We start from the raw sequence: 27,631 nt of genomic DNA on the forward strand, positions 1-27,631 counted from the left end.
CGAGTATCTCACTTGAGAGAAAAATACTGCTGACAGAACAACCCCAGGGAATAGAGCGGGTTAAGGTAGGAGAGAGAGCAGGCAGTGTTTCATGGTGCTAGCACTGTTACAGTAAAGTTGTTTCAATCATTACCAACAGACGAGTGACAAAAGAGGAACAGCAATTAGACAATAGAAATTTTGTGTAGCTGCCTGAAAATTAACCAGGCCTTTGCCAAACTCTGAACAATACCAGGAGCAATCCTATGCATGGCACCAGTGCAATACATTTTGGGGCAGATTTATGAAGGCCTTGCGCCGCCGGTGCGTCACTTTTTCCCATGTTAAAAATGACGCACCGGCGGCGCAAGGCCTTCATAAATCTGCCCCTTTGTTTTTAGCATCTTGAGCACATACTTCTGCACAAAATATCTCAAAGTTAGTGCACGCTTTTCTGGTGGAAGAGTTAAAAAAGAGGCCATTACTGCCCTGTGTTTCCCATCTTTTCTGTCAGTAAACCATGCATTGACCCAGATATATTTATGGTTAATATATGCGCTTGAAGCCAAATAGAAGTGCGCAGAACACTTCTGCCATGGTGCAGTGCAGTCATAGCATCACAACATGGCCCCAGAGTCCTTCCTAGTGTCCCCAGAAACATGGGAGACTAACAACACCAGTAAGAGATGGTAAATACAACAAAGTGCACCAAACAACAATACGACAGCCAGACCTAGGGTATAGGGAACTGGGAAGAGGATACTATAGGAACCAAAAGGTAGAAGCAAAGGTAGACACAAAGCAAATGTACACGTTGAGGAGGTTGACCATGAACTATACTGAAATCAGATCACTCATACAACTCTGAAAAGCATTTACAGACAAAGAACACAGTGAAAGCAGCCTGTTATCTGCAGCTACCCATAATACTCAAAATGTATAACCACCAACCTAGAAATTTGATTCCCCATGTGAACGTTAGCAGTTTTGCCTCCTAGAGGTTTTGTGCATTTTCATCTCACTATCTTCCGATGCCTTCAGTCTCTCCCTTTAAATGCTTAATGCAACCTATTCTTGATGTTATGTCAGATGACCTATGAATGTGCAATTTCCCTCCCAACGTCTAAGGGCCATATGTACCAAGGTGACCATTTGCGATTCTGAAATAGCGATTTTTAAGAAATCGCCATTTCAGAATCGCAAATTGGTATGTATGTACAAATTCGCATTTTTTTTACGAATTCTTAGTATTCCTTAATTGTGATTAGCAAATTGTGAATTGCAATTAAGGAATACTTTCTCAGTCATTTCTATGGGCCAGGAGGCCCATAGGAATGAATGGGAAGGTATTCTCAATTTTGCGATTCGCAATTAAAAAATCGCAAATTGAGAATAATTTCAAGGGTGCAGGGGTGTCCAAAGGGCACCCTGTTGCACCCCTGAAATATGAAAATAACAAAAGAGGGGAGAGAGAGTTGTCGTATGGATTCGTTCTCCCTAGTTGAGTATGTATAAACAATAAGAATCCACCTGTAAATTGAGAGTGTTCCCTACAGTGGTGGGGAGCACCCAGTGTTTGTAAAATACCCCTCACACACCAAAAGGACCCGTGGTGTCATGCTTCATCATTGGGGTCTTAGCACCCTTCTACGGGATGCGGCGTGCTACTACCTACGACTATGCGGGAGCACTTACTTAGATGGCTATGTGTGGTGCGTGTGAGGGTTTCAAAATTATGTGCATGAGTGGTGATGTTATAAAGTGAGTGATGATTAAAAAGGACCTGGCTCGTGGGGTAGACAAGAACATTTTTAATGGGCCCCCGGGCTGGTACTGTTAAAAAGGTGAAAATGGAGGTGTATATGCAGTGCAATGTGCATCACATGGCACTTTGAAAAATGCAAAAATAGGCATTTTTCCAGGAATTCGCAAATTACTACCAACTTGAAGTTGGTGGTAATTTGCGATTCCTTAGCGACAATTTGCAAATTTTTTTTTTGCATCGTACATTGCATTTAAGGAATCTCAAAATTTGCAATTCCTTGAATGCAATTGCAAAATAAGGAATCACAAATTTTGCGATTCCTTATTTTGCACCATATTTTCCTTTATACATTCCACTTTGCAAATTTGCATTCGCAAACGCTGAAATTCTGTGAATTTCGGCGTTTGGGAATGCGAATTTGCTTCATACATATGGCCCTTAGTCTCTGCGGCTATTCCTGACTATACGGCGCAACAGTTTTAGTCCTATATAAATGCATTGTAGTGGAAGAATGGATTTGATGGTCACAAAAAAGAATTATATGGAAAGCCTAATGCCAGACATTAGTCACAGTATAAATCATTTGTTCACGATGATACACTATTTTTAGGAAATATGGTGCGTTTCAAGGTGATTTCTTCTGGTGAAAAATGCTGATCTGTAGCTGGTATTTGATTAACCACGCTGAAGGAAAAAGGTTGTTCTTTTATCGTGTTCTCATCTAAATTATAATAAGTGTCCCTGAAGCTTGAATAGGGACATATTTCCTATTAATGTTGAACCAGTGTTCTACTGCAGCTTTACAAAAGAGTTCTCATGAAAGACTAGAGTGCTAACATCCGTGATAGTTTTGATGTCGTAAGAGCTGTTGCATTTAATGTTTTTCTTTTGGAACCTGTGAAATAAACAAGCATTACACATTGTGGGACCAAGTATGGACTTTTAGTCATTTGCGGCCTAAAATATGTTAAATGGCTATAAAACACAAATGAGAAAGATCCCTAATAAAGTCTGACATCCCCTTGTCAAACCGGTTGCCTCAGTTTATTTATCCTCTTTTTCAATTAATACCTCTGCAATTTTAAAAGAGCAACGTTTTGCTAGACATCAACAATGTTTATTGTCTAATTAAATGTAAGAAAGTAGATTTTATAGAGGTGCGGCCTGATATTACATTTAAAATGAATAGATTTGTGCTCCATGGGGTATGAAGACTCTTCAAATGAGCTACTGCTTTGATTCCTAACTATCCTTTTTACTTTTTTCAACTTTCTTTCGTCAGTAGCTCTCTTTGCATGAATATGAACTGTCTATAAAACATTTTTATTGTAAGTTAAAAATAAGGGCACGATAAACACATACAATATATATATATATATATATGTAAAATTTCACTATATACCCCATGAAGGACTACATTCAAATGTAAATAATTAAAGGAGAGGTTAAAATAAGGAACATTATAAATTCGACAGAATTTAAAAACACAGACAAATTATCATGGAATTTTCACAGACTGGAAACGTAAATGTATAACAAAGACAATGTAAGGACTGTTTTTGTGGACTCGTTTATTTCAGTAACTCGTAGCTGCAGAGATAAAAATTAGTGGTGTGTGAAATTCATATAATTTGCTAAAATACAAAAATTGTTAGGAAAAGTATATGACATGCGAGTCCGGCATTTGGAGTTATATTTTAGTGCAAAATGCATCTTCTTTGCATTCATTTCTGGAAAAATAGTGCAAAACTCACAAGTACTGTGAACAACAATCACTCGCATTATGGATGCTTTTGCTCCTGTACTGTGATTTTGCTGTGAACATGGTTTAATTATGCAGTATGCCATCTTTTCTGGATTTCAAGTTATAAGCATAATGCAAAATTCCAGAAATTATGCAAGTTATGCCAGGATAATTTAAATTTCACCAGGGCTTAATAAAAACTATGTTAATGTACATTTTCAAAATTCTGAACAGGAAAGAGAATGAATCTACAGCTGTTTTCTTCATGAGAATGTCTTCTTAGGTAAATACCCCTCTTCTTGAAAAACCCTGTATTCTTCACAGGCTGCTGTTAGGGGAAGAAGGCGTGGTATGCATAGGTTGATACTGCAGTGATGCTTGTCTTAGGTACCAAATACAAATCAACTGAGTATAAATCATCCTGTTAAATGCAATAAAAATTGTCATTTTGGTACCGCCCAGATGTCTGATTTAAAATATTATGTGCAAAAATATTATCCGACCTAAGAATTGTTCCCAAAAATATTTCCTCATTATATGTTGGTTTTTGATTATTAAATCCAATAGGGGGATATTTTTGCAAACTATGTTTAGGGCACAATATTTATATTTGATGATTTTTCTGACAGCAATAATCTGCTTTTATACCATATGTTTATTCTTGCCTGCCTTTCATAACTTGTCAAAGTGCATGAGTGGTGTGCATGAATGCCAGTTCACTACAATGCTGGGGATAGATTAACTGACATCACACACACTTTGGCCCTAAATTCTAGTCACACGCACATGCTTACACATACACACTGTAAGAGGCTGGGTTATTGTTTGAGCGATCTGAGACTCAAGCAGAAACCACAATCCTTGTCCGGGAGAAGCCACAAGCAAATCCTAAACTAACCTGTGCACAACACTCTGGTAGCATGTCACAAAAAGCAGTCTGGCTTAACTAGGAGGCAATGTGTACAGTATTTATGCATCACTTCGCATTGTAATAAAGTGAAAATGCAACATGAAAATGCTCACACACACTAATTTAGAAGAATAGAGTAAAATGTAAGAAATAATTTAAGACCAAATGACATAAATCCAATCAGTAGAACGTTAGATATGCAATTTGAAAGATTTAAGAGAGAATAGTGCCAAAACGCACAAAGCACCAACTGTGGATATGTGGTCACACCGGACTGGGACAAAGTCACAAGTTTAGGCCAACCCCAATGGAACACGGGTCGGCTACAGGAACCCAGTTCAGCACACTGACAAGAATACCTTAAATCCTGGCTGCCGAGTGATGTGAAGTCCTGCATCATGGATGAGTCATGCAGCGCCAATTCTTAAGAACTGTGAAGCTGCACTGTGAGGGACTTGTGATGTGAAAACATTTGCTGAAATGCATTGCTTGTGGCTGTTTCTGAAGAAACTACGGTGTTTGTGATGCGGAGTCCTGCATCGTTGTCAAGAAGGCAGTCAACAAGGGTCTTGCAATGTGGAGGCCTGTGTCAAGGATGTGTTGTTGCAGATGTTACCATGGTACGCTGCAGGTAGTGATGTGAAGTCCTGCACTGGACACAAACCATGCAGCTGCCCTGATACAGAGTTTGGTGAGGTGATGCATTGTGTGGCCGCTCTGATGCGAACTTTCCAATCTGCAATGAGTTTTGCTACGGCTCCAATTGTTGCATCTGATGGGAAGACAGTTGGTGTTTGTAGAGCACCTTCACGCCCACTTCCAAGAGTCCAGAACTGGGGTGGCACCACTTGGTATGGTAGAACCTGTAGCTGGCAGAGTCCAGGTACTGGTTATAAGATGGAGGGAGACTTATGATCAGGAGGCCAGCTAACTAGCTTTAGGAGTCACTCTAGTGGTCCTGGGTTCAAGATGCAAGTCCAGTCCTTCACTTTTGCAGGGGGCGGCAGCCCAGCAGTGCAGCACAACAGGGTGGCTTTCCTTCATGCAGCACAGCAATTCTTCTGAGTCTTTCACAGCTCCAGATGTGTACAGAAGAGTTGGGATCTGAGGTCCAATATTTAGACCTAGTGCCCACCTTGAAGTATGAGAAGCTTCTAGAGGTTTCCACCCCCAGATGTGCTTGGAATTTCCTGCCACCCTGCCCTGGTCCAGATTGGCTGGGGTCACAATAGACTAGTGTCAAACCATTTGGGAGAAATGACCAGGTAGGACCTTTGTGAGGTGCAAGTGTGATAGGAGACAGCTCCTCCCCCTTATTAACTCACAGTGGATCACCCTGCGAACACCTAGCTTCTCTTCCTCTCACTGTCTGGAAGTAATACACAAAAACCTACTGCCAACTATACCTACCAATGTGACCCAGGATACAGGCAACAGGCACCAAATGGTTGGGGCATCTTTCTAAAACTAGATTTTCAGAATTGTGACTAAAAATCTGACTTTACCATCAAAGAGGGCTTTTAATTGCAATTCTTCAGAAACCAAACTCAATCCGTCCGCCTGTTCCAAATGAAAGTTATTACTTATTAAATGTAGTAAGGTAACCCAATGTCATCCTATGGCAGAGGTAAGCCTTGCAGTAGAGAAACATGATTTCAGGAGTTTTTCACTGTCAGGACATGTAAAAGTTAAAAGCACATGTCCAACTTTTTGAATACACTGCACCCTGATTTGTGGTCTGTTGAGGTATATTCTAAAGGTGATATATCTGTATTAAAAAGGAAGGTTTAGGCCTGGGAAATAATGTATTTTGCTAGGTCGATGTGGCCGTTTTGATAAACTTTTTGTAAAATATGTTTGATTATTTAAAATCTTTACAATAAAAAGCAATAAAAGTGTGACATTAATACTGGTCATTTAAAATATCAATAAAAATATGTTCCTTTTTTGTACATCAATGAGAAGACAAGATGGTAAAATTAGTTAGTCAAAAGTACATTGAAGAAGGACAAGGTGAACAGAGTGAAGGGTGCTTTGTTAGCGCTGTCCAAGAGGTGTCTATTTCCTCAATTAGAAAACGATTCTCCAAGGAGGTGTCTATTTCCTCAGTCAGAAAACAGTTGTTAGGGCAGATTGGGGTATTAGCCCCTGGAGATTTCTTTCTTCCATTATTAGTGTCTTTTGCACACCATGGATGTACTTAACTGTTCTAGCAATGGAACTCGCGTCTGATGCGTCAGGATAGCTTCCCTGCAGGTCGGCACCCCTTGCTGTTTCGAATGGGAGCGCGCAAACGTTTCTGGCCAATTCCTAGTGTGGCTAGACAAAGACAAATGGGGTGGACCAAGTTTTAGACTGCAAGCCATATAGCCTGCAGGCAGTATTTCTTGCTGTCCTCATCCAGGGCTTGATAAATGGTAGAGATGGTCATCCACCTACTCGGCAAAGCAAGATTTTTTTTTTTCTTAGGATTTATAGTTTCTGCAAAGTACTGCAGAGGCCTCAGAGATGTGTAGCTGTTCAGTATGACCCAGGCATGTTGGCGTTTCACTAGGGCTGCCCTGTCATCTAACGGTGCTGATATTTTAGATGATTTTGATGACACCTTTTTTAATTGGTCTTGACTTACTGAGCTTTGGCACAATTCCTTCAGGCTTAGCAGTTTGATGGTATCATTGAAGCATTTGTGAAAAGGTGAACGTGCGCACACAGGCTGCAATGGCATGCCTGAGACATGTTTGCAGGGCTTCCTAAGTGGGTGGAATAATAAGTGTGGCAGGCCCACTAGTAGCATTTAATGTACAGGCCCTCAGAATCTGTAGTACAATTTTCCAAAGGATTTACAAGTAAATTAAATGCGCCAATTGGGTTCAGCCAATTTTACCATGCTAAACAGGAGAGAGCACATGCACTTTAGCATTGGTTAGAAGTGGTAAAGTACAAAGACTCCTAATGCCAACAAAACGAGATAAACAAAAGTAGGAGGGGTGAAGGCAAAAGGTATGGGGGAAGACCAGCCTATGGTTCACAGGTTTAACACCCATATATTCACACTTACACACACACACACACTGTGAGACTTTTACGTAAACAAACACTCACCCACAAGCACTCACACAACATGCACTTAAAAGCTTTTTTTTAACTTATCTCAATTACCAGTGAAGGTCACATTCCAGCTAATTGAATTCCATTTTTATTACAATGATAGAGAATATTGAGACATTATTCACTATCATTTTAATAAACAAATTGAGAGAAATCAAAGAGAATGGAGCCCCAACCAACATCCATGAGGACAAACTGCCAGTGTGTTCCTGACACTTATATTGACACACCTGAAGCTAGAAGATGCAAGGGTAGTGCCAGGAATCACAATGGGCAAGCCAGGAGACACAGCTGCGGCCCCTGACAACCCCTGAATGACATTCCTGGCAGTGTGTCTAGAAATAAATGCCCAAATTGACCATTGTGCCACTCTGGCATTTACCAGGAGAACGGCAGTCCAGGTCCCTGATTTTCTAGCAGACTTGACTGCCATGACCTGACCCTGCCCGATGGCCCTATAATAGTTGATACCTCCAGCAATGTACGGCTGGTTCAAACTTTTTTTTTACAGGGCTGATTTTGATTACCAGTGCACGTCTGGTAGTGTTAGTTATATTTTTAATTAATCCTCCCACGCGTTGTGGTAGATTTTGTTTAACTCCTGCAACGCTCCACACCTTCTCTAAATTTGTGGTTGGGGCGTTAACACTTATTTTTCTCCCGAGTGAAAGGTCATGGTGCCATTAAAATATTGGGAACTTTCATTCAGAGGTGTCTGACACCTTTAATGGGTAAGTTTTACCTGGGAGAACCTTGTTATCTGTCCAAGGATTGATGATCCAGTATCAACTTCGAATACATTCGCCAATCTACAATTTGACACAGTGATCGACTGAATGTAAAACACATGTTGCGCCAATGTTAGTTGACTATGGGGGAGGGGATAAAGTTATTTGGAGGGCAAAACAATTGTATTTTCTATATATTGAGATGTCAGCCATAACCACAGTTGAGGTAGTATTGCTCCTTTTTCACACATAAGGAAAAAAAGACATCCAAACGTAGATAACGGTCAAAGAGATTCATAGCTGTTCACATTTGTGTGTCCTTATTTCTATATTTTTCTTTTCACTACGTCATAAAGCCCATACTCATTAACGATGTAAGCATCTGTCAAAATCACCTTTTTTACTATGTCATATGCTGATTGGTGGTCAATTGCCAGTAAGTACCCTCAAACGGGATGAAAAAAGCACGTCATACGTAAATCATGTAAAAAATATGAGAAATTGTGCATTACAGATGTCATGTATTTTCGTGACAAAGACGCTAACTCGCTTAGCGGAAGAGTCCTTGTTCATCAGTCCAGTTTATAAATAAAAATAAAAAATCCAGTTAATAAAACACATCAGGTATAACGCTGAAATAAACGCTGCCACTGAAAATCGTCGTATTATATTTGCAGTATATATTAACAGTTCATTAAATGATTTTTCACAGTAGCCACGCCATCTGGATGCAAGTTTTTGTTTTAATTCCACTTTGCACTGAGTGCCATAAACCATGCTTCTGTGCTCAGTCATTGAAGACAATGGAGGCATAAAGGAATGAAGCAGAAAGCAATGTAACAGTCAGAATGATTAAGAGGTGCCCTAGCCTAACGGGCCACTAAATTAGAACGTCGCTTCTGCCAGTTGTTCCTCTCTTATCCTTGCTTCATTGATTAAAGTGTCCTTGTCACAGAGGTCGTTTTAATTCGATCGCTTCCAAATATTCCAGGCAAAATATGCTGGCACGTGTGCGGAGTGTGTACTCGTTTTTCAAATTACTTCACGCTGTCACTTCTGAAGGTAGATGTCTGTTTGAAGAATGTGCCGTCGCCGGAGGGTCACTGCATTTGCATAAAGGTCTGAAAACACTTCTTGAAGGATCTATTCCGGATGCTGGTTTACTCTATTTACAGGCAGTTTATGGGGGCCAGCGGTCAGAGACGCTGACTGTCACTCCGATGCATTAATAGTTAACGCCAGGAAACGCTGAGATTCGAACAATGACATGCCGTGCAGGCCCATATTTAGATATTATGGGCGCGCGGGCTAATCTTTCCCTTCAGAGAAGTTCCTGTCTGTTATCAGCTGATATGACTGTTTTCAAACTGTCAGCAGCTGTTTGCCACGAACTGAAATGATTTGCAAATGAATTCGCTTTCCCTCATGAAGATACTCGATCTAACTAATTCTATTCTACGAAGACATTAACAGTACGTGACTTTGCAAGTTTTTTTTTTTTTTTACAGAATTTGAAATTATTGTAATGAAGATACATTAATTGCCTTGGCACATGAAATCGGGTATTTTCAAAACATGAGATTATTTCTCACAAAGCATGATTTGCACTCCTCAAAATATAAAATACATGCAGTTTATATTTCACTATTTTCTTATGTTTAACATCCAGTGCTGTAATGGTAAAAGCAAACTTTTTTTTAGGCTTCAAAATGTTTTTTTTTTTTTTTTGCAGTTTGAACAAGAACCACATTGGAAGTGGGAAATTGTCAAGATGATAGATTTAATAACGACATTGCATGTTATTGTTAACAACATCTTCTGAACCTCTCAGAAGGCAAAAGTAAATCATTTTGAAAGGGGTTTGGAGTGCTTCCCGACTGAATTTTTTAATAGGCTTCATTACTGAAGATTTGGTCCTGCACACTGCTCACAGGAGAACCTTTTATTCAACAAAACTTAGAAAAGGCCAGAGGGAATGTTTTAGGGCTCTTCATTAAACTTCTTTTAACGACGATGGAAGAAATTTGCACCAAATGTTGCTCCCGGAAATGGGAATAACCCAGCACATCAGCTTTCTCATATAATGCAAGGCGGCTTCTGGTTAGGAGCAGGGATCAGGGGGTCAGGGCACCGTATGGGCAGTCCACGGAGATCATTGCCTACTCCCACCTTGTTGTGTTCTGGACACTGTGGTAAGGAGGAGGGCATCAATCATACAGTCCTGGTCTCTGCCATGGGTCCAGGGCTGCCCCTCTCATTGGACGGGGGTTGTTCGGGGGATGGCATTATATGGCCTCCTTGGCAGGAGCATAGTATGATTCCTCCATTGTACATCTGGGTTTGAGCAAAGGCTGAGCTATGATCGTGCGTATAGCCCTTTCCCCTCATTCTGCAGCCGTTTCATGGGTGCACATCTACACACAACTAGCCAAGAGTCTGCAGGGCTGAAAATATCAAGGAAGGAGTTTGGCAACTATGGATTGAAAGACCTTAAAGCACTGGGCCACACTTATTACCAGCATTCCAGATATAGGGCCATATGTATGAAACTAATTTGCGATCGCAAACACTGAAATTCGCAGAATTTCAGTGTTTGCGATCGCAAATTAGAAGTGTGCAATGTAGCACACAAAACCCCCTCGCAAAATAAGGAATCACAAATTTTGTGATTCCTTATTTTGCAATTGCATTTAAGGATCCACAAATTGCGATTCCTTAAATGCAATGTAAGAAGCACAAAAGAAAGTGCAATTTGGCCGTAAGGAATCGCAAATTACCACCAACTTCAAGTTGGTGGTAAATGGCGATTTCACTTAAAAATGCACTATTTTGCATTTTTTAAAGTGCCATGTGGCGCACCTACTTGCCCTCAGGGCATGTATGTGTGCCAAATGTGTGCACATGCACATTTCAGGGGTGCAACAAGGTATCCTTTTGACACCCTGGCACCCTTGAGATTGCATTCTCAATTTGTGATTCTCTAATTGTTAATCACAGATTGAGAATGCCTTCCCATTCATTCCTACTGGCCTCCTGGCCCATAGGATTGAATGGGAAGGTATTCCTTATTTCCGAATCTCAATTTGCGATTCGCAAATAAGAAATATGTGGGATTTGCATAATTATTAGCAAATCCCACATACATTGCATTTTGCGATTCTCAAATTGTGATTAGCTGAAAATCGCAATTTGAGAATCGCAAAACTCTATTTTCATACGGGGGCGTGGCTTGTGCGCCGCTGCGAGATGGCAGATTGCGCTTGAGCTCCGAGACGAGCGAGGGCCGTCGGAGGTTTCTTTCCGCTTCCATTGACCCCACATTCGCCCAAAGGGAGCCTCATGTCTCTGAAGTTGCCGAGTGCTGTTTGAGGGACCTTCTTGCGACCTGGAGCTGCTGGTGCCTGTTTTTTTGCCGTTTTGAGGTGGCGCTCGGTGTTTCTACGGGCGGCCGCCATTTTGTTTTTCTTCATGGACGCAGTTCCGATTCTCCTCACAAAACGGAGGTACATTTGATACGAACTTGTCAGGAATGCCGGCAAACAGGTGCTGGTGGCGATTGGTAGCCTTTTCAAGCTTATAACGCCTTTCTTTCATTCTCATGCTGTGTGGCTATTTACAATGAGACTTTTTTTGCATTTCATTTTACTTTTCCTTTCTTCAAAGCGCCTCCACTGCCTTTCATTGGTACTTACATGCTCTTTGGTACCCTACTTTTTGGTTCTTAGTTTCTGAAGGCGTCCTCTTGATACCGGCAGGGTCCTGATATTACTGTGATGAGATTCCTATTTTTGTGCATGTGAGTCCGCCGTTATTTATTACTCTGCTGTACCTGCTGGACGTGCGCTCTCATATTTGTGCTCATTTCTTTTTTGCCTACTGAATACACTAATATCCTCTGGCCTTTTGATTTCCCTCATATCTCTGAAGTGGTTGCTTCTTCTACCTTTGTTTTGGGGGCTCTATGGCGGCAAATATGGGATTGTCACAAGCTGCTAAAGACGCAAAAGAGTCCAAAGCCTCTCTTAAGAGGCTCAAACAAGTATCTCCTACACCTGAATCTTCTCAAAAAGATACTAATTCCACTCTGGAGACTATTCTGATGCGTCTCAATGATGTACATGATATTGCGCAGTCTACCAAAACTAATACAGATTTACTACAAGTGGAGGTATCAGCTATTAGGAATGATCTTAAGGCTCTCTCCATTCGTGTCTCTGCCACGGAGACACTTATCAGTGGCGCAGAGGATAATATGCAAAAGCAATCTCAATGTCTTTTGCAGTTAGAGCGCTCAATGGCGGCATTGCGGAGGGATCTCACTGAGCAGGAGGACCGTAACCGCAGATCCAACCTGCGCATTTTTGGCCTTCCTGAAGACGCCGAGAAAGGTGCATCGTCTATGATTGACTTCTTATACCAATGGTTGCCTTCTACCCTACAAATTTCTTTTCAAAGAGACTTTGAGCTGGAACGGGCACATCGTGTCCCCACCTTTCGGTCTAAATCTGCTACGCAACCAAGGGCGATAATTTTTAAACCGCTGCGTCATCAGCACACGGAACACATTTTGGCTCATATGCGGAAGGTTAAAGCTGTCTCCTGGGAAGGCCACCGCATCTCAATTTCTCAAGACTTTGCCAGAGACACGGTGATAAGGAGGAAAGGCTTTCTTAATCTCCGGAAGCGTCTATCAGAGATGAATATCCCCTTTTCCTTCCCAGGCCCTTCAAAATTTCGCATTACCTTCAAAGGTCGCTCCAGAATCTTCGATGAACCTGCTCATTTGGCCTCTTTTTTAGACAATCAGATGGAGTTACAGATGGATCTTCAAATGGAGGCGTCGCTTGTTCCTGGTGCTTCTGGCACTTGATGTGATTCGTATGCCTTCAATGTTTTTTCTCTCTTTTCCAGGTCTTTTGAGCTTGCCTTTTTTAGACCTGCGTGCTCCATTGTTGCTGGTGCGTCTATGGTTTTTTTGTGATTGGTGGTGTTAGTTAAGTTTTTGGTAGTGTTTTTTTTCCCTTTCCTTGGTGTGGTCTCCTTTCCATCTCTATGATGTCGTTGTTTGGCACATTAGGTCTTTCTAATTGTTGTCCCTTTATCATTATTGTAGTAGTGCCTTTTCTTTTCTTGTCGGTTGTCCTTATTCTTGCTATGGTCTTTTCGCTTTGGTAGTGTTTTTTCTTCTTCCCCATGGTTTGTTCTCCTTTCCTTTTTTATGATGTCCTTGATTGTTATATTGGACATATCTCATTTATGTTCCCTTTTTCAATTTTGTAGTAGTGTTCTGTTTCTGAACGCCCTTATTCCGGTTAGCTTTTTCGCGTCTATCTATTTTTTGTTCTTTTTTGTACAGTTTATGTCCATACTTGATCTTTTTTCTATCCCCGTCCTTAGGTTTCCTATCGTTCTCTGCGAAGTCAAGTTTTTCACTTGTTTTTTTACTTGGCTCTTCCGTTTGATGTTGTCGTTGTGCTTGTATGTCTTTATTGATTATTTGCTTGAATATTTTTTGTTCTGTTTCTTGTTTGGGTACAAGACTTGGTCGCAGTTTTTTATGATCTATTCTCTATAGTTACCGTTAAGCTGTTCTCACCATGTTACAGTTATTGTCTCTTTATATGCTTACTTAATTGATGCTTCACTGCTTAGTGTGTTTTACCATTATTAGCTGCTTTTCTCTACTAGGTCTAAGTTATTCTCTCTATTTTACACTTTATTACTACCTTGTCTAGGTATCATATATGCAATTGATATCTTTTCGATGTTCCTTCCTGTTTCCATTAGATTGAATATAACAAAGTTTATATATCTTATGCATAGTAATTAATTGCTTACACGTGCCTTTGAATATTTACTGTATAATTAGTTTTGATACATATCTACATTGCTGTTAACTAGTTAATATCTTCCTCTAATAGGGCTAGTTCATTGTAATTTAATGTATTTATATTGTATTTTATAATCTTCTTGGATAATTCGTTTCTTCCTATTCACTTTTGTTTTATTATTCCTGCTGAATTTGGGGCTTGCTCTTGCTTAGTTTAATCAGTTCTGGTATCTATTTTAGATATTTCTGTAATTTTATGCATATAATAAACCTATACCCTTTAGGGTCAGCTGCTGTTTTGATGCATTTTAGTGTCTATCTATTTCCTGGTTAATATCTTCATGTCGTTTTCTACTTCCACTTCATTGTTTGGCATGTTTCATACTTATTTGCTGTCTTTCCTCCTTTGATTTTATTCTTTTTTTCATGGTGCTCTCTCTTTACTACTATATAGTTTTTGATCTATGCATATTTTTTCTATAAACTTACCGGTTGAATTGTTCTTTTGGTAATATTCCTCTTACTATCAATCCAGATTTCAAATGTCTTCCTCTTCCTGTTTACTTATACCAAGTTCTATGTTACATTGGGGTTTTTCAAGCTGATTGGTATTATACCTCCTGATGGTCCCCTTGCTCGTCTTCCCACGTTCCCCCTAGTATGAATTTGGTCTTTTTCAGACCTTTCTTGTTAATCTCTTTTCCCTTCTTCTCTTGACTTTCTGTGACTATCTGTCTCTATCTTCTCTCACTTTCATCTTTTTCTTTCTCTCTTCTTTCTTTTCTCTCCTTGGATTTCCTCATAGGATTCTCCCTTTTTGGTCTAAAGGCTTTGTGGTTGGCTGCTTGTATTGGTGCTGTTTGTTTGCCTTCTCTCATTCATGTCTTATATTTGCTTTCCTCTGCGAGATTATGTCGGGCCTGAATGTGTTGTCCCTTAATGTTAAGGGTTTGAATCATCCTGTCAAGAGGTCCAAGCTCTTGGATTATTGTAAATCTCTTTCCTCGGATCTAGTTCTTTTCCAGGAAACGAAGGTATCTACCAGAGAGGCACTCTTCCTAAAGAAAGAGTGGGTATCAGATGTTGTCTGCTCCGATGCTTTTGGTAAAAAGAATGGGGTTATTACCTTAGTCTCTAAAAAGTCGGGCTTGTCCATAATCTCTTCTGAGCACTATACTGAGGGTCGCTGGCTATTAACTAAGCTGTCTGATGGCAATGCTAATCTCTATGTTATGAATATTTACGCCCCGAACAAAGATGACCCGTCTTTTTGGAAAGCAGTTACCAAGAAATTGAACGACACACCTCACTCGGTTAATCTTATTGTTGGTGGGGATTTCAATTTACCAATGGATCCCATTCTAGATAGGAATTCAGCTTTTCAGTTTCGCCCTCCTAAATCACATAAACAACTACTTAATATGTGTTCTATTTCTCATCTTGAGGATCTATGGCGTCTACATAATCCCACTGGTAGTGATTTTTCTTTCTTTTCTTCCCCTCATTCTACCTTTTCGCATATTGATTATTTATTGGTACACTCCTCTTTGGTTTCTTCTTCTTCCTCGCCGCTTATCCACCCTCTTCTGATTTCTGATCATGCTGCGGTTACTTTTACGTTGCTGTCCTTTGCTCCTCAGCCAAGACCTCGCTCCTGGAGATTGAATACTGAAATTTTACATGATGATTCCCAACTTCGTGAATTCTCCAAGGAAATTGACACTTTTTTTCTTGAAAATGAAGGCTCAGTTTCTTCCCCAATTGTCCTCTGGGATTCGTTTAAGTGTACTTTCCGTGGACAGGTTATGAAGTGTATGTCGAAAAGGAATTCTGCTATCAAAAAGGAACTTACCGACTTGGCAACTGAGATTAAAAAGTTAGAAGCTTTCTTTCGACATTCTAAAGATAAATCCTGCCTACAGTCAATTAAGCACTTAAAATATACATATAACACCATAGTCACCAAGAGAGCTCATATTGGGGTTCAGGCTCAGAAATTCAAAAGGCTATTATTAAAAAACCGAGCTGGTAAGATTCTTGCGGCTACCTTAAAATTTCAGGAATCCTCTTATAACTCTTCTCGGATTTCTTCTATTACTGATCACCTTGGCACTAAAAAATTTCAGACCGAGGAAATTCTTGAAGTTTTTCGTGGTTTTTATAATACCCTATATACTCCTTCTAATCAATACTCTTTTGAGCAATGTCAGGAGTTCTTAAAATCTGTCCCAGTAAAATCTATTTCTGTGGAGGATAGTAGTTCTTTAAATGGCCCAATTACCTCTGACGAAATTGTTGCTGCAATTAAAGCCACTCGTTCTGGGAAAGCTCCAGGACCTGATGGTTACCCTATTTTATTTTACAAAACCTTTCTTCCTTTGCTTGTTCCCAAGCTTCAATCCGTTTTCGATACCTTTATTAAGGATGGTTCTGTTTCTGGTTCTGCTGCTGATGCCACCATTGTAGTGATTCCAAAAGAGGGGAAAGATCACTCTGACTCCAAAAACTTCCGTCCTATTTCCCTTCTTAACATGGAAGCTAAGATCTTTGCTAAAATCTTAGCTAAGCGTTTAGAATCCTTCATTCCTAAATTGGTACATCCATCCCAAACGGGTTTTGTAAAGGGTCGTCTCGCGCGAGATAATATCAGAACCTTTTGTCATATTCTCGGTTCAGCTAAACGCTCTAAGCTCCCGGCTGCTGCTTTGGCTCTTGATGCAGAAAAGGCCTTTGATAAGGTCTCCTGGCCATTCCTACGTGCTGTATTATGCACACATAATCTTGGTGATTCCTTTATTCATATGGTCATGTCCCTCTATTCACAACCCCGAGCCAACATAAGAGTTAATGGTGCCACGTCGTCTTTTTTTAATCTTCGCCAGGGCACTAGACAGGGATGCCCTTTATCTCCTCTTTTGTTTTTATTATCCATTGATCCTCTCCTTAGATTAATTGACATGCATCCAGATATTAAGGGTTTTTCTTTTGGCCCTCATCGGATTAAAACTGCGGCTTACGCGGATGATGTCCTTATTTTCTCGGATGATATTGCTTTGGCCATTCCTGCTATTTCTGCTATCATCTCTCGTTTTTCAAAGGTTTCAGGATACACCTTAAATAAGGACAAGACTGAGATGTTCCCACTGAATGCTTATTGTTTCTCTACACATATGGGTTATGCTGGCTTTAAATGGCAGTCTAAGCAATTGAAGTATTTGGGTATTTACTTTTGTTCCACCTTGTATGATACAGTTGCTTACAATGAGAATCAGACTATGTTTAAAGTACGGCGGTTGCTGGACGCCTGGTCTCCGAAACACATTTCATGGTGGGGGCGCCTTCAGACTCTTAAAATGATGATAACGCCGATTATTAATTTTGTCTCTTCCATGCTCCCAGTGAAGTTATCTGCTTCCTTCTTTCATGACATTGATGTTCTTACTTCTAAATTTTTATGGAATAATAAACGGGCTAGAATTGCTTATAAATTCTTACGACAACCTTGTGATATGGGAGGTTGTAACTTTCCTGATTGGGAAAAAAATCAAACTGCCTTTCTAGCTTCTCAAGGTGCTCTCTGGTTTTCATCCCCTCCTAGTCATGTTCCATCTTGGTTGCTAATAGAGCAGGAACTGGCCTCTCCTTTGCCGACTGCTTCTTTTTTAACTACGTCCACCTTGTTCATTCCTTTTTCCCGCTCTATTATATTAGATACTATTGCTGCGGTAAGAATGGTGGACAAGAGGGTGGCCAATCCATTACACAAATCCAGGTGGTCGTCTATTTGGCGGAATTCTAAAATTAAAATTACTATTTCTTCTTCTTTAATGCCTTATTGGGCTTCTAAAGGGATTTCGCTTGTTCATCATCTTTATGATTCTAATAATGCTCCATTACCGTTTTCCTCTTTAGCTCAACAGTTTTCTTTATCTAATTTAGATTTTTATACCTTTCTCAAGATCAAAGTGGCACTGGCTAAGGTGCGCCTTCATCCTACTTCCCCTATGATTACTCTCTTTCAATTATGGATCAGGACTGGCCACGTAGCTTCTCACATTTATACATTTTTACAATCTACTTCAATACCTACCCATACTGTAGCTCAGAAGAAGTGGTTACACCATGTTGACCAGAGTGTTACGGACCATATTTCTTCAGACACCTGGCAGATGATTGGTAAATTTTCTCTTCGTAATAAAATCACCCCATCGTTAATGCAATCTAAATTTTTCTCCGTTAACCTTCTCCATTGGACTCCTACGCGCTTACACACGTTGAATCTCAAAGAGGACAATCTTTGTTGGAGTTGTGGTTTATTACCTGGCGATTTTCCTCATATGTTCTTTGACTGTTCTCTCCTTCAACCCTTTTCGGATCTCATTCACAAACACCTCACGCTCATTTTTGGTATTCAGTTTGAACTATCTTTTCCATTAATCTTATTAGGCCCTCTAGCCTCCCGCGTTCCTCTTCCCTTAGACTCCATGGATTTACAATTGTTAGATCTTTTATTGACTGTTGCAGTTAAAGTAATTTTAATGGAGTGGAAGTCATTTTCTTTAGTTTCCTATCATACTTGGTGGGCTTGGGTTTCCTTTTTACGCAGTGCTCATACATCGGTTGATCATGCCCATCTTTCTCCGTCTATTGCTAGTGGTGTTTGGACTGCTTTTGATGCCTACATGGATTTATCTTCCAAAGGACTGATTGCACAATACCCCTTTGATATGTCTGGTTGAATGGTGTTGTATTTGTTGGGATGATCCGGTGGAAATCCTCCTCTCTCTTTCTTTTCTTGCTTTTTCTATCTTTCTCTTTCTTTTCCTCTCTTCTCTCTTTTCTTCTCTCTCCTTTCTTCTTTCCCTTCCTTTCTTTTCCATGGGTATTCTAACTGATAGTGATACTCTTGATATTTCTTTCTGATATATGATAATTGTTTTTACCATACTTAATTTATTTATTTATTTCTGGCGGGCTATATTGGTTACAATTGTCTACTTTAAAACACATGCTTGCCTATTATATTTTGACTGTTTTATAGTATATCAATTGTATCACTGACACTTGTATTGTGTACCTTCATTTGCTTTTTCATAATAATAAAATTCTTTGAAATGAAAAAACTCTATTTTCATACATATGGCCCGTAGTTACCATTCTTAGTGGAATACCACCACTTACAATAAAGGTCTAAGTCATATAGCCCTCCTCTTTAACACTGAACCTGACCCGTACCACACTCCTTCCATATTAAGATCAATCACAGAGGGCAATACTACTAATTCATGCCTTTTCCCCATAGATGATGCAATTTGGGAGGTGTTAACTGCAGTTTTTGGAGAAGAACACATCGCTTTTACTGAACCATTTTAGAATGAGTAAACATCTATGTGCTGTGCATCTATCGTTATGTTTTAATCAAGAATATTTTCTTTAAATTATGACCTTGGGACCCCTTTAAATAATACTTGGTGTATGTTCCATTACTGCATGGGTGAAGGCTACACCTGTATCACAATTATGAAGGGCATTCCATCACATTTTCAAATTGCTGCCTTTTTAGAAAATGTGTTTACTTTGTGGTAAGCTCTGTTGCCATGGCAGGATGCAGAGTAGGGGGAAACTCCATATAGTAATTCTACCAAGTCTGGATGACACAGTAGAATACTGCCTTCATAAGCAGTTACTTGACATTTACACCAAAATTGGAAGTAGAGTTCTTGCACCTTCAATACAGGGTTGGCTTTAATGAAGGAAGGTTTCTCACAGCACATTGTAGAACATTGGTCACCCAGAGAGAGACCACTAGGCAACTCATGCCAGTTGTCCTTGGTGTTAACACTGCTAACAATCATGGGCGAGCAGTCTGAGTAAACGTACATCTGGTCCTACATCATTGTCTGTGGCAGCGGATGGTTGTTGTATCCAACGGTAGAGTTAATGAATGCTGTGCCATTGAGCCCATCAGTCTATCACTGCTTTCTTCAAAGAGTGAAACAATGCTAAAGATGGTTGCTGTCCCCTGTGGTTGGCTATGAACGTTCCACTGGGGAACTTCCAGGAGCCAGAAACAAGGAATGCATGTAGCTGGCAGAAAGACAGAGAGGCGTTTTGCTCCTTGCTCTGTACAGCAGCAGGATAGTTCCTATGAGCACTTTGCTCGTTTTTTCAAACAATTGTGTTTTTCATAGACTTTGCCATTAAAAAAACAACTTTGCAAAGTTATGAGCCAGTGACCTTTAAAAAAAGCTGATGTAAGCTTTAGTAGCAGTGTGTCCTCAGTGACCAACTGTGGTTAAATCTGACCTAAAGTTGCACATTTTTTGTTACTAGATCTTAGATTGCTTTTCACAGCATAGTTCAATAACTGTAGACATTTTTGACCATGGCCAGCAGAGGATGTGAATACTTTACAAAGAGATTTACATTGTATTCTGTTTGCCACAGGAAACCAATAACTTTCTTTAATGGCCAGTATGATGAGAGACTATTTCTTTAGATTGAAAAAGAGCATGGGTCCTTGGGAGGCCTTGATTGCTTGACCAAACTACAACTGGTGAATCAGAATATTTGTAGAGCTGCAGTATTCATCCACGTGGCACACTGATGGCATCCAAGAATATCCACCTATGAAAGTAGTACATGTCACCAAATGTCCTAGAAAAAAATATTATTGCTAGGAAAGTGGTGCGACTCATGAGGCAGATTTCAGGGGACACAGCAATATTAGCCAAAAAGTGTCAGGAACCCAATTTATTGAGAATTTACATTAGATACATCCACAGCAGCTTGCTAGCAAGGAGGCATCAAAACTACAGGGATGATGTATTAGAGAGGCCCTTTACAAGCTAGGAGGTATAAATGCATAAGATAGTTGGACTACAGTTCTCTCACATATTTGAGTTTTCAAAACGGTGTAAACATTCTTCAGAAACTCTACCAGCAATTCAACCTGCCTACAGAAAGCTACCATCCAAATCATGGTGTTTGGGCTGGAAATGATTATGGCAAAGAATATTTGGGTAACAAGGACGGAGAGGTCAGGAAGCCTAAATTTATACAGGCAAGTTATTGGCAAGGAAAGGCACAGGAAGAAAAGGGATCTTGAAGCATAAAAAGCTACATCAGAACCTGGAGGTTGAAGCTTTAACTGACAATACTTAAGTGTGTGAGAAACTCAACAACATCTGAGAAGAGCCACAAGCCCTCTTGTTAAACTTGGATACATGAAATATGTTAGAATTTTAGTGGATGCATGTAGGGAAGAACACCAATAACTTTCAATGACCATTACACATCTTACTTCTGCAGCAACCTCTGTCTCAATTACAGGTCTGTTACCCAATGCTCTTTCCAATGATGGCTTTTAGATGTGGGCGTCTCCAGTTGGCAGAGGTAGGTACCTTTGACCAAATAGGGACCCTTGCGTCTAGTCAGGGTAAGGGGCTACACTCCTAAAATATCCCCTGCTCACCCCCTTGGTAGCTTGGCACAAGCAGACAGGCTTATCTCAGAGGCAGTGTGTAGAGCATTTGTGAACACATACAGTAAACCAGTGACAATACTACAGATAGACACCACACACGTTGTAGTATAAAAATAAGTATTTTTATATAGACTTAACACAAGACCACAAACGACAAAAATCCACAATACTGTACTTAGAATGGTAGAATCAGCTTAGTTCACTTTAGATGGTAAATGCAACACTTAATGTTCAATGTACCATTGGATGCGTAACGCTATACAATGAAAGAGTTGCAGGGAAGGTGATGCGTCGGTTACTGTCATGCAAGAACAGTGATGCGTCGTATCCCTACTGCTGAGTAGGAGAGGGTGATGCTTCGGTTCTTTTCTCTGTGGGAAGGTGATGAGTCGGTTTCTTACAGCGCTTTCGTGGCGATGTGACCCGCATCGCCATGATGCGATGACGACCCGTTGCAATGAAACAAAATGGCGTCTTCTTCATGATGCGATAACGACAAGGTGATGCGTGCATGCCCAATGGACGTGCGGCGACTCAACAAATCTTCTGAGCTGTGACAAGCCCTGCGACAGGCGTCTGCTGCGATGGCGACACTCTTCTCTGGTGACGCGAGGCGCTTCAGCGAAACGATGCGGCAGCGGTGGTGACACGCTTCTCCAGTAATGCAACGGCCTTCTGCTGCAACGGTGACACTCTTTTCTGGTGATGCGAGGTGCTTCAGTGATGCTATGAGACAGCAGCAGCGGCTGCACCCTTCTTCAGTGATGTGATGACAGCGGCTGCGGCGGTGTCATGCTTCTTCTCCCTGAGTTGTGCTTCCAGCTCCCTGCGACACGCAGTCTCTCAGAATGCCCAGCACAACAGTAGACACTTCAAATTCCCAGCAAGGGAATTCAGGGGAGCTGGCTGGTGAAGTCTGTTATCCCTGAGACTTCAGCGGGAGGCAAGCTCAATTTACAAGTCCTTGGAGATCCTTTACAAGTTGATGAAAGTAGCAAAAAGTTCCTTTCTCCTTTCTTTGGCAGACAGGCAACCACTGCAGGCCAATCCCACAAACAGCACTCAGCTTAGTCTCCTCCTTCAGTTTCTCTCTGGTTCCTCTCCTCAGCAAAGGTTCTTCTTGTTTCCCAAAAGTGATCACATTTCTGGGATCTGGGTCCCCTCTTTAATACACCAAAATACTTTGTCTCTGGAGGCAGAGAGTGTCTGTGCCTAGCCCAAACCAGTTCTGGAGCACTTTGTTGACAAGACTCCTTCTTTCCTTTGACAGTGTGGGCCAGAGACGTCGGACGCACCACAGGAGGCGGAGCCAGCACTGTGAAAGGCAGGCACCGCCCTATTCAAGTCCCAGGTGCTCCCCTCACTATACATGCTTATGGATTTATTCAGCACTGTGCTGACTCACCCTGTCTCCTGGAATCCCCCAGCCCCTGTCACTCAAACTCCAGACAAGGAATACACAACTTGGCAGAAGCAGGCTTGGATAGTTAGGCAAGAAAATGCTGACATTCTAAAAGTGGTATTTTCAAACACAGAATGTTAAAACCAACTTCACTAAAAGATGTATTTTATCATTCTGAGTTTGGCATACTAAACTTGAATTTCTACCTAGTTCCCTGAGTCAGTTAGGATTAGAAGATGTTATAATCACTCTGCCCATGCTGGCCTATGGGGAACAGGAAGCCTTGCAATAGTGAAAAACGAAAATGGCTGTAATCCACTGTTAGGGCATGCCACACACATCAGGGCATGTCCTACCATTTACCTACAATGCACCCTGCCCTTGGGCCTACCATAGGGGTGACTAATATGCAGAAAAGGGAAGGTTAGGGACTGGTAAGTGGGTGCACTTGCCAGTCAACATGGCAGTACCAGACTGTACACAGGCTCTGCAATGGCAGACCTGAGACACACTTTACAGGCTGCGTCTGTAGGTGGCACAACCAGTGCTGCAAGCCCACCAGCAGCATTTGATTTACAATCACTGGGCACACTCAGTGCACTGTACTAGGGTTTGACAAGTAAACCAAACCAGCCAATCATAGAGTCACTATCCATACATCGATTTACCAGAGGCAGCACTTGCACTGTGGCACAGAATAGCAGTGGCACAGTGCCCAAAGCACCTATAACCAGCAAAAACATATGAGCCCAAAGCAAAAAATGGAAGGGGGACCCACGTCAATGGTGCCAGGTCTAATAATGACATATTGGTGGGTCACATATAAAGTAATGTGAAAGAAGTTGTTTCCTCACGACTTAAGTCTACCTGGATAAAACTTGTCAACATAGTTTAAGAAAACATCCACAACAAGAACCACAACAGAGTTGCTTATCCTTTCAGGAAGGGAAGAATCCCAAGATAAATGTGCTCTGTCCACAGCACCAGAAAAACAAAGAGTGTAATTGTGCCCAAAACAAGCCTCAGAATAATTACTTTTACAGTGGTATTTTCATTGACTGGTCTTGCTATAATATCATGTTTTATGCAATACTAAGGGTTCCACTATGCTGTTGTTAAGGCCACAACAGCTTCACCTGATTTCTGGGTAGTGGAATCCGGAAATGCCTACAGTATGCTGTGGAAGCAGTTTTACAGTTTTACAGTTATTCTTTAACATAATTGGGCTGCCTGATTTTTGATACCTAATGGCTACTAAGAAGGCTTATGGAACCTGCACAGTTAACACTTAGATAAATCATTCTGCACTTGCTGAAATTAAGTTACCATTGCATAGCAAGGCTTTCTCGAAAACACCATCAATATGTCACTTGCGCCTAGTGTAGCAACACAGATTGGCACATAACTTTTAAGTAAGTAGCAAAACGTGCATGTTTCTGTTGGTAAAGATAACACAACAGCAGAAAAGGTTTCCAGAAGTGAACTTGGGCTTCGACGGAGGAACATGGCGGCGGCAGGCTGACGGCTGTCGCGGAGCTTCTCGCCACGGCGGCGCTACAAGCAGCATAGTAGAACATAATGGAGTTTTTCCTTTTGAACGATTCCACCGGAATTAAGCGGTGAGAGGCTGGGTGCTTTTTTCATTAACAAATTCAGGGGACTGTTACCAGTGCAGCGTGTCTGCTCTTCTCTTCCAGCGATGGCAGTGGTGGCGGCGGAGTCAGGAGCAGAGTAGCGTTCGGGGGCATTAGGACCCAGCAGTACTGGGCAAATGCGGGAGCAGCCTGTAGCAAGGTCGGAGGTTGAGGCGGAGTCGGCGTACACCGAGGCCAGAGCTGACAAACAGCTAACAGCGGCACCCGAGGTGAAGGTTCATCTGGCGAGTGCGGGGGCAGCAGTTGGAGAAGGAAAGGAACTGGAGCGTGAGCCAGGATACGTGAACTGGAGGAGTGTGTGGTATCGTTCTCGATGGGCACTTCTTTCCCATTTCAGGGGTCCAGTGTGTTGGGGGCAGTTTTCAGCTGTTAAATCCCTGGGAGCACGATATACTGGTAAGGAGACATTGAGGAGGGGGGTCTGTATGGAGATAAATCCACTATCAGTTGGAACAGCTGCAGAGGTAGAAGATACGGCAATACCACCTCCACAGGTCCGGCCGCATCTGAATATTGCTGAAGGCTCCCCTGGGGTCGGGCAGGACATATCTAAATCTAAAGAGGTGGTAGGGGAACCGAGGAATAGATACCAATTAAGGTCAAAACAGGACCTGCGACGACAGGGGGTCTGGGACTCTGTAGAACCAATCGAAAAGGGTGGTCCGACCCCTTTAACCCCATATAAGAAAAAAAAAAAGTGGGGGACTAAGAAAGGTGGGAGCACCAAGGTGACCTTACAGCTGCAGGTACAAAAAAGCACGCCCTCCCTTAAAAGTTATTTTCAGATCATGGCTCACATGGCGGGGTCTAAAAGTTCTCAGGATACTATGGGGAAGCCATTAACAGCTGATATAGCTCAATCAGACCAGGCTTCATCTCCGTTCTCGTCCTACCCGACTTTGGGGAATAGATATGCCCCGCTTGAGACCATCCAGGGTAATGAAAGCTCAGAGGGCCCAGAGATCCCGGGGGTTCCAGAAGTCCCAGCACGTTTAGGAGATGGTTTGCCGTCGAGCATTATTCCTGACACTATTTTTGACCCCCAAGTCTCTCTTACTCCTTCACCTTCTTCATCGGTAGCACAAGGGCTTTCTGATGGATTAGGCTTCATGAATTCCGCATCCTCCACGGCCTCAGCCTCGGTGAGCTCGGGAGACCAAAATATACCTTAATCATTTCAACCACCTACGGTAAAATCTCCTGTTCTAGCTCAGTCTCTCCCTGACAACAGTTCAGCTGCCCATGATTTAGCCAGAACCACAAACCCGCCCGAGTGTGACAGAATTGGTTCACTACTTCAAACATTGCGGGGAGACTTAATGGGAAGGTTTGAAGTCTCAGAGTGCAACCAAAAAAGATTGCATGATAGATTTGATTTGTTGGAAACCACATTAGATGATATAGCAATCCGGACCAGCTCATTGGAAAGTAAGGTATCAACGCTTTCGGAAACCACTTTGGGGAACATGAAAGACATTGACACTCTCAAAGCACAAAACCGATCCCTCATGATGGATATGGAAAGGCTGGAGATACAAACCCGACGGAATAACATCAGAATTTTAAAAATTCCAGAAGGAGAGGAGGTGGAAGATATTAAAGGGTTTGTTTGTAGACTCTTATGTGAGGGGGTGTTGAAGGACCGGCCAGATATTGATCTTGAGGCTGAAATCCAGAGGGTGCATAGAGACCCCTTTAGACTACATCCTGATCGGAAGGCACCTAGGAAGATCCTAGTTAACTTTCAAACCTTCAGCGTTAAGGAGTTAATACTAAGCAGATGTCTAGCACGATCTTCCCTCCACTACCGGGCTAATCCTTATCAAATTAGATCTGATATAGGGGGACGGACTGCTCGGAGGCAGTGGGAATTGGGATCTAGAATGCCAGAACTTATTATCTTTGGGTGCGCAAGTACAAATGAAATTTTCAGCCCTTTTGAAGGTGATTTGGAACAATAAAATGCACAACTGTAATCACCCAGAAGAAGTGGATGAACTATTGTTAAAAAAGAGGAAATAGTTAAATTCAATCATGTAAGATATAACCAGGATTAGGAACCTTACTACATATTCATTTACCTACTTACTATGTATAAGGAAATCTAAGTTAGATGTATAAACACATATATTTCCTCTCTTAGTTCTTTTTCTCTCTTCCCTCTTAAATAGCTACTTAATTAAGAGAGTAATGGGATAGCTTGGGTAGAAATTGTTGGTGGAGAGTAGGGAAGAGGAAAGGAGGAAAGGGAAAAGGTGGGAAAAAAAATAATAAATAAAAAATAAATAAAAAAAAGGAGTATCATTGCACATGGTAGCGTGAGGGCGAGGGGCTCCCTAAGGCGAGACTAACGCCTGATAGAATAGGAGGGTTCCTCGGGGGGGTTTCGGGGGCACGGCAGGGGGCGGGTAAAAATAAAAATGTCCTCATATGTCATAAATTTACTGAGAGGGGTCATCTGCTTGACTAAACCAGAAAATGGCCGGTAGCATGGGAGCAAGCATCAAATTTCTCTCCTGGAACTTAAACGGTATGAGGAGCCGTAAAAAGCAAATGAGGGTTTGTGAATTTTAAAAAAATACTCAAGCACACGTCCACCTATTACAGGAAACTCATCTAGAAGCTGAGTTATGTAAACAAGTTTTCGCGAAACTCAGTTGGGTCCAGGATGTGTTATGCTCCAGGCAAAAGGGTATAAAAAGGGGGGTAGCCATAATTGTTCAAGCAAATAAGGGAATAAGGGTCCAGAGTTGGGAGACCGATCAGTCTGGAAGCAGTCCTCTCTATAGGTGGTTTATCTTATACGTGTGCTGTATACTACGGCCCCAATGAGGATAATCCGAGCTTCCTTCTAAAGCTACCGGGAGTTCTGTTACAGTACACAGCGCAACTAATATTTGGAGGCGATTTTAACTTAGCTTTAGATAGTCAGCTGGATCGTACCTCTAAAGCTAAGTATAATGTCCCAAGAAATTCTCTCTAGGCTCTGGGGAATATTATGAAGGAGTTCCGTCTGCAGGATAT

The sequence above is a fragment of the Lissotriton helveticus genome, chromosome 8 (genome assembly GCF_964261635.1).
Source record: "Lissotriton helveticus chromosome 8, aLisHel1.1, whole genome shotgun sequence".
Taxonomy (NCBI): Eukaryota; Metazoa; Chordata; class Amphibia; order Caudata; family Salamandridae; genus Lissotriton; species Lissotriton helveticus.